Here is an 8233-nt window from a genome sequence, read left to right on the forward strand (position 1 = left end):
CGTATAAGCTCGTAGCCAACTCAGATCAAATACCAAGATCTCGTTAAGCATGTTAAGTCTCCGCGAACGCCGAACAGGGCCAGGCCCACCTCTCTCCTAGGCGGTCTCAACCTGCCCTGTCGCTCCGCCTCAAAGATCCACTCGCGGGTGCTCCACCAGCCGACCCGACTTTAGTCTCTACATGTACCATGTATAAAGTATAGTATATACCCGTGCTCACCTCCCGAGTGATCACGGCCCGATAGTATAGCACGGCAGACGGACAAGAATGTAGGACCACGGATGGAATACTAGCATCCTATACTAAGCATATAGGATTGCATGTAAAGGTAACAACAGTAGTAACAAGGACAGGCTATGCATCAGGATAGGTATAACAGAAAGCAGTAACATGCTACACTACTCTAATGCAAGCAGTATAGAGAAGAGTAGGCGATATCTGGTGATCAAGGGGGGGGGGCTTGCCTGGTTGCTCTGGCAAGAGAGAGGGGTCGTCAACACCGTAGCCGATCACAGGGGGTACCGGCAGCGGCCTCGGGGTCTACCGGAAAAAGTAACGGAGGGGGAACATAATAAATAATAGAGCAATCAAAGCATAACATGACAAATGCGGTGCTAGAGGTGATCTAACGCAGGGATAGGTGATACCGGTGAAGGGGGAAAACATCCGGGAAAATATCCCCGGTGTTTCGCGTTTTCGGGCAGAGGAGCCGGAGGGGGAAAGTTGCGAGTTCGATAGGTTAGGGGGGTGTGTCGGACGAACGGGTTGCGTATCCGGAATCGTCTCGTCGTTCTGAGCAACTTTCATGTTGAAAATATTTTAATCCGAGTTACGGATTAAAAGGTATGATTTTCTAAAGATTTTATTAATTTCTGAAATTTAATTAATTATTCAATTAATTCGGAAAATGGATTTATGACATCAGCATGATGTCATGCTGACGTCAGCAGTCAGCGTTGACCGTTGACCTGGTCAACCTGACATGTGGGTCCCGTGGGTCCCACCTGTCATACACTGTTAGGTTTATTTAGGGTTTAGATTAATCCTAATTACAGTTTAATTAAAATTAACTAGTTAATTCAATTAATTAAATCGGATTAATTAACTTAATTAATTACTTACTTAATTAATTAATTATTAATTAATTTTATTAAATCATTTTTATTTTTATTAATTATATTTATTTTATTTTATTATATATATTTTCCCCTTTTTTTCCAAAGAAAATTGTTTTGGGGCGGGGCCCTGTGGTCAGTGGCCCGGGGGGGCTTGCGGGTCGGGCGTGCCCGACTGGGCGTTCGCCCAAATCGGCGGGCGAGGAGGGGAACCGGGGCATGGCCGGGCGGGCGCGTGGGCGCCGGCGACCACCGGAGGGAAGATGCCGAGAGGGGGGGGAAGCAGCAGGGCGCCAGGATCCGGCGAGGTAGGGGGAAAAATGGCCGGCCAGCTCCGGCGAGCGGCGGGAACAGGCAGCAGGGGGCTCGGCGGCAGCGGACGGCGCCGGCGTGGCCAAGCAGGGCGACGGCCAGGGCGGAGGGCGACGCCGTCCGGGGCAAGATGAGGCCGGCGCGGGACGGAGAGAGAGGGAGGGCCGGGGTCGAGGGCGCGGTCGGCGGTGCCGGTGCACGTGGCCGAGGCGACCAGGGGGGAACGGCGCGGCGGCCGTGGCAGGGGAGCCGCACGGGGAAGCGGGGAGGGGCCGGGGACGGGACAGCCCGGCGCGGCAGGGCGCGGGAGACGGTGGCGCCGGAGCGCGTCGACCACTAGCGGTGAGGGCGACGCGGTGGCGTCCTAGGGGTAGAGGGGGAGCGAAGGGGGAAGCTCACAGGGGGGCGCGTAGGGTAACGGGGCAGTGGGCTCGGGGGCGGTCGGGGAAGACCGGCGAGGAGGAGGGCGAGGAGGCGGCGGTCCGGCGATGTGGTCCCGGCGAGAGACAGGGACGGATCCGAGGCGACGTGGGGCGTCGGGCGTGCGGCGAGGGGGCGCCGGCGTCCTGGGTGACTGGTCGGGGAGGAGGGGCGTCGTGTGGCGGTGGGGGCGCCGGCGTCCGGCGGGACAGCACCGGGCAGCGTCGGCGTCGAGCCCCCGATCTCGATCCAGATCGGGGGGAGGAGCGGGCGATGCGGGAGGGGGGCGAGTGGGGCGAGTGGGGTGCGGGCTAGGGTTCGGTCGGGTGTGGACCGAGGGGATAAGGGGAGTGAGGGGGCCGGGTGGGCCATCGGGCCGGCCGGGTGGGCCGTTTGGCCCAGTTGGCCAGGGGGGTTTTCTTTCTCTCTATTTGTTTTGTTTGTTTTCTTTTCTTATTTTTCCTTTTCTGTTTTAATTCATTTTAACAACTTAGACATTTTATAAAAATGTGTTTACTCCATCATAATTAACTTTGTAATATTTGACAACCCCCGAACATTTTAGTTTTAATTTTTGAAAACTTTTATCGCCATCATAATTTTGAATTGAATTTCAAAACCGTTTTGAACTAACTCGAGATTAGCAACTATAATCGAGGTGACGTGGCAACACTAGCAGAGGATCACTGTAGCTTAATTACCCGGGCATCACAGCCTTATACGGGCCATATGATCGACTGGCCAAACATGGGCTAATAACATACCGCATTATGGACGTAAACAGGCTAGAGTCGGAATCGTCCGTTCATGGGCCGACCATAATGGGCCATCGTTAATAGGTCGTATTTCATGACGCTATGAAAACGGCCCAATGTATTAACGGGCCACAAACGGGCCGACTATAATCACGGGCTGAATTTGGCCCACAAGCAGAAAATGGCAGAAACGGGCCGTAAGTAACCGATTGCTGGAAATGAGCCCAAGAATAAATGGGCCCTGAGACGGCCGAAAGATAACATGGGCTGCAAACGGCCGAATGGATTAACGGGCCGTTAATGGGTATAAAGTGATACACTGTTCATTACGAACCAGTTTCACCACGGGCCATTAATGGGCCAAGAGTTACAAAGGGCCTCATATGGGCTGAAAGACGTCATGGACCCTACATGGGCTAGAACTTAAAATGGGCTGGAATCATATTGGACGGCCCAGATGACGCTACTAGGCCTAATTCGGATAGGTCGTAACGGGCACTGGGTTAGCGGGCTGTAAATGGGCTATATGCGAACAGGCCATTAACAGGCTTTCTTTGGGCCGGCCCGCCACCTTTTGACCAAGTCAAATGGGCCGGCCTTTTCACAGGAATGGGCCTCTGTTGGGCCGTGCCACGTGTCGATGTATCATAGGCGCCTTCGGTCCAATGAGTGAATGACATCTGTCCCAACAGTGAGCCGACACGTGTTTCCTCTAGTCAATGCTGATTTTACATGTGGAAAATCCCCATTGGTCGGTGCTGTTAGTGGGTTATCGGATCCAAAACTGGACCCGATAGCTTAACGGCGTTCCGTTACGGTGGATGCCACGTGTTGGTCACCCTTGACGAAATCACTTCTGTGAAGTGTGATTTATCATCATAGAAGTGGACACGTCCATGATGATAATTTTGGTAATGTCATGGAACACTTCTACGACAGCACAAGTATGACTATCTTGATTCTGTCATAAAATCGTCATGGATGTACATGCATGACAAAAAACACGACCTACTGTGATAAACACGTATCATCACGAAAATATTTTTTTTAGTGTAGTGACAAGCAATAAGCATAACAAAGTCATAGCAACATCAACCATACTCCCTCCGTCCTTTAAAGAGTGTACTTCCAACTTTTTTGAAAGTCAAACTTTTTTATATTTGACCGTGTTTATATAATAATACATCAACATTTATGCCATCAAATTAGTAGCATTAGATTCGTGATAAAATATACTTTCATCATATACCTATTTGATTTCACAAACATTGATATATTTTTGCACAAACTCGGTCAAACTTTGAAATAGTTTGATCCTCCAATAAAGTTGGAAGTACACTCTTTAAAGGACGGAGGGAGTAGAACATAATGGATACTAGGGATCAAACCCTAACAAACCAACTCGATTACATGGTAAATCTCATCCAATCCATCACCGTTCAGCAAGCCTATGATGAAATTACTCACGCACGGCGGTAAGGATCATGAAATCGGTGATGGACGATGGCCAGAAGTGTTTGGAAAAGTAGATATGATGGAGACGTATCACTCATCCTCTAATTAGCTTTACGTGCATGCATGCATGTTGAGGTTGCTCACGTACTACACACGCTAGTACACTCGTAAGCTAGTTATACTATGGTCTGGCTCGTTACTTTTCGTGTACGTTAAGATTTTATATGTACGCACTGGAAGGCCGAGTCTATGTCTATGATATGTGTGCAAGACAACATACACTATACATCTCTCTTTGAGTACCTATATACCGGCGCCCTCGCCACGTATTTATACACACCTAAATACCTGTTTGACCAGCCAAAGAGTAAGATAAATAGATGAACGTTCAAGACGGCCAGAACCCAGAAGTCACTTGTTCGACAAATGCATTGGCCCACCGGCAGCCAGCTAGCTAGGTACGTATGAGGTCTTGTTGTTTTCTTTGTGCGGGTGTACGCGTCAAGAAGAAAGAGGATAATCATCAACGAGATGATAAGTATGGAGGTCCAGGAAAATCGGGACGTTTGGCCCATTAGTCTACAATCATTGGATAAAACATTTAGATTTGTGTTATTTCCCCAGGCTGATGCGTTCGCCATGTTTCACGTGGCGTGGGCTTGCCAGCTAGCTTGTCTTTTCTCTTTTATTGTGTTGTCAGCCATGGGCTTTGTGGGTCTTCTGCTTTTTTTTATTGTGTTGTCAGCCATGGGCTTTGTGGGTCTTCTGCTTTTTTTATTGGGTTGTGGGCTATTTTTAACGACTTTGTGACGGCACGATCAGATGTATATATGTGTGCCATTGGTAACTTGTGTTTTCTTCCACCGTGTTTGTTTGTTAGATCTTTGACTGTGTTTCTTTTTTATTTGAGAAAATGGCAGTCATTGAGAATTGAAGAGAGAAGGTTTCTCTATTCCCCATCATTTCTATCGATGGCCTATTTGTCTTCTTCGTTCACGAAATCAAAGATTTCTTGTGAAGGAAATTACTTCTTTCTCTCACCAAATAATAATTAATTATGAGCTATGTTTTTTATATAAAAAACATCTATGAGCCATGTTATTTTTTATTTTTCTTTCTTTTCTTTATTTTCTCTATCTGGGGTTTCTTTTGGTTTTTTCTTTTTCTGTCTTTTTGAAATTTCTTTATTTTGATTTTGTCTTTTTACTCTTTTTTTCAAAATCATGAATAATATTTTTGTGACCATTTTTTATAAAATTTGGAAAAGAATTGAAGTTCGTGAACACCTTTTAAATTTGTGAATATATTTTATACGGAATGATTTCTCGTCCAAATTTGCCACCGTTCAATTACTCACGTACTGGCGCCCTCACCGATGCCTATTTATACACACCTGAATACCTGTTTGACCAGCCAAAGAATAAGATAAATAGATGAATGTTCAAGATGGCCAGAAGTCACTTGTTCGGCAAATGCATTGGCCGACCGGCAGACAGCTAGCTAGGTACGTATGAGGACTTGTTGTTTTTCGTTGTGCAGGCATACGCGTCAAGAAGAAATAGGATAATCAACAACGGGATGATAAGTATGGAGGTCTAGGAAAATCAGCGCGTTTGGCCCATATCTGGTCGTCGGGTTGCCTACCTCTTGCCTATAAATACACACACCTAGCTACGAAGAGCGGGGGGGGAGGAGAGAAGGAGGGTATGTACCTCACAAATGGAGGACTCACACAGCCCAGGGACGACGGCTGTGTGCGTGCAAGCCATGCACCACATGTGATGGCAGCGACGGCACACGTGTCGCGCCGGACGAGATGAAGAAACCAGAGCAAATCAAGCCCCGCTGACTAATTTTATTTGCTACATATCTTTCATCTATCAGATGCTATATGAGAAGGAGGACGGGCGGAAGGCAGATTGCATCTTGCGGAGGGACGCAGTAGAGGACTCACGTGCTTGGAAGACCTGAAGGCTGGCGAAATGCAAGATGGAGATCATCTGGCCGGAGCCGTTGCCAGCGGCGACGGTGACTGATGTCTACTATGCAACTTTATTCTTGTAGACACGTGTTGGGCCTCCAAGCGCAGAGTTTTGTAGGACAGTAGCAATTTTCTCTCAAGTGGATGACCTAAGGTTTATCAATTCGTGAGAGGTGTAGGATGAAGATGGTCTCTCTCAAACGACCCTGCAACCAAATACAATAAATCTCTTGTCTCCCCAACACACCCAATACAATGGCAAATTGTATAGGTGCACTAGTTCGGCGAAGAGATGGTGATAAAAGTGTAATATGGATGGTGGAAATATATTTTTATAATCTGAATAAATAAAAACAGTAAGGTAGCAAATAGTAAATAGGCAAAAAACGGTATTGCAATGCTTAGAAACAAGGCCTAGGGTCCGTACTTTCGCTAGTACAATCTCTCAACAATGCTAACATAGTTGGATCATATGATTATCCCTCAAAGTGCAATAAAGAATCACTCCCGAGTTCCTATTAGCGGAGAACAAAAGATAGAAAATGTTTGTAGGGTATGAAACCACCTCAAAGTTATTCTTTCCGTTCGATCTATCGTAGAGTTCATACTAAAATAACGCAAGCTATTCTTTTTGATCGATCTAATCAAGAGTTCGTACTAAAATAACACCAAAACAAATTCATATTCATAATACTCAATCCACACAAAGAACTACAACGAGACCCCAAAGTTTCTATCGTAGAAAAGATAATAAAAACGTGCATCAACCCCTATGCATAGATTACCCCAATGTCACCTCGGGAATCCGTAAGTTGAGTGCCATAACATACATCAAGTGAATCAATATGATACCCCAATTGTCACCTCAAGTATTCATACTGCAAGACATACATCATGTGTTCTCATCTCTGAATATTCAATTTGACAAGACCAAACTTCAAAGGGTAAAGATTCAATTCATCACAACAAGGGTATAGAGGGGAGAAACATCATATGATCCATCTATATTAACAAAGCCCATGATATAGATCACGAGAGAGAGAGATATTAAACACATAGCTACTGGTACAAACCCTCAGCCTCGAGGGTGGACTACTCCCTCCTCATCGTGGTGGCCGCCGGGATGATGAAGATGGCCACCGGAGATGATTCCCCCCTCCGGCAGGGTGCCAGAATGGGGTCTAGATTGGTTTTCGTGGATACAGAGACCTTGCGGCGGTGGAACTTCTGATCTAGGTTAACCCCAAAGGGTTTTGAAATATTTAGGAATTTATAGTGCAAAGAGGGGGTGTGGGAGGCCACCGAGGTGGGCACAACCTACTTGGGGGCCCAGGCATGCCCTGCTGGGTTGTGCCCCCCTCGGGGCACCCCCCAGGTGCTGCTCTAGTCCATCGGGAGTCTTCTGGCCCTTAAATTATCCACAAAAAGTTTCGCGCTGTTTGGACCCTGTTTGATATTGATTTCCTGCGATGTAAAAAACAAGCAAAAAAACAGCAACTGGCACTGGGCACTGGTCAATAGGTTAGAACCAAAAAATGATATAAATTTTCTATAAAATGATTGTAAAACATCCAAGAATGATAGAATAACAGCATGAATACTTAATAAATTATTGATACGTTAGAGACGTATCAGCATCCCCAAGCTTAATTCCTACTCGTCCTCGAGTAGGTAAATGATAAAAGAAATAATTTATGAAGTGTGAATGCTAGCAAAGTGCACCAGTTTGATCAATGATAATTTCAGTCACTTTCCCTAGCATCATAACAGCAATTCTTTCTCATAAAATTTCTCATGTTATAGTGGCAACCAACTCACATGTTAAGGTTCAAACAATGAACTCTCCTGAAACTCAACAACCTATGTTCTTAGTCACCAAGCAATTGCAATTCAACTTATTCAACAGAATTTAAGTAAGAGCTCCACATACTCAACCATCTTATAGTCTTCTATGATTGCTAACACTCACCGCATACACATGAGCAAAACGTTTCAACCAGACACATAGAAAGATAGGGGCTTATAGTTTTGCCTCCCAACTTATTCACCTCAAGGGTGATGTCAACAATAATAACTCATGCTACCCATATTCAACTGGACATATGTGCCTAGATCTTTCCTCGCCACATGATGCTTGCCAAAGGAGAAAAATAAAAAGGAATAGAGAGAAAACTTTGATACTTACATAAAAGTA

This window comes from Triticum aestivum, chromosome 3B, assembly GCF_018294505.1.
Source record: "Triticum aestivum cultivar Chinese Spring chromosome 3B, IWGSC CS RefSeq v2.1, whole genome shotgun sequence".
Taxonomy (NCBI): Eukaryota; Viridiplantae; Streptophyta; class Magnoliopsida; order Poales; family Poaceae; genus Triticum; species Triticum aestivum.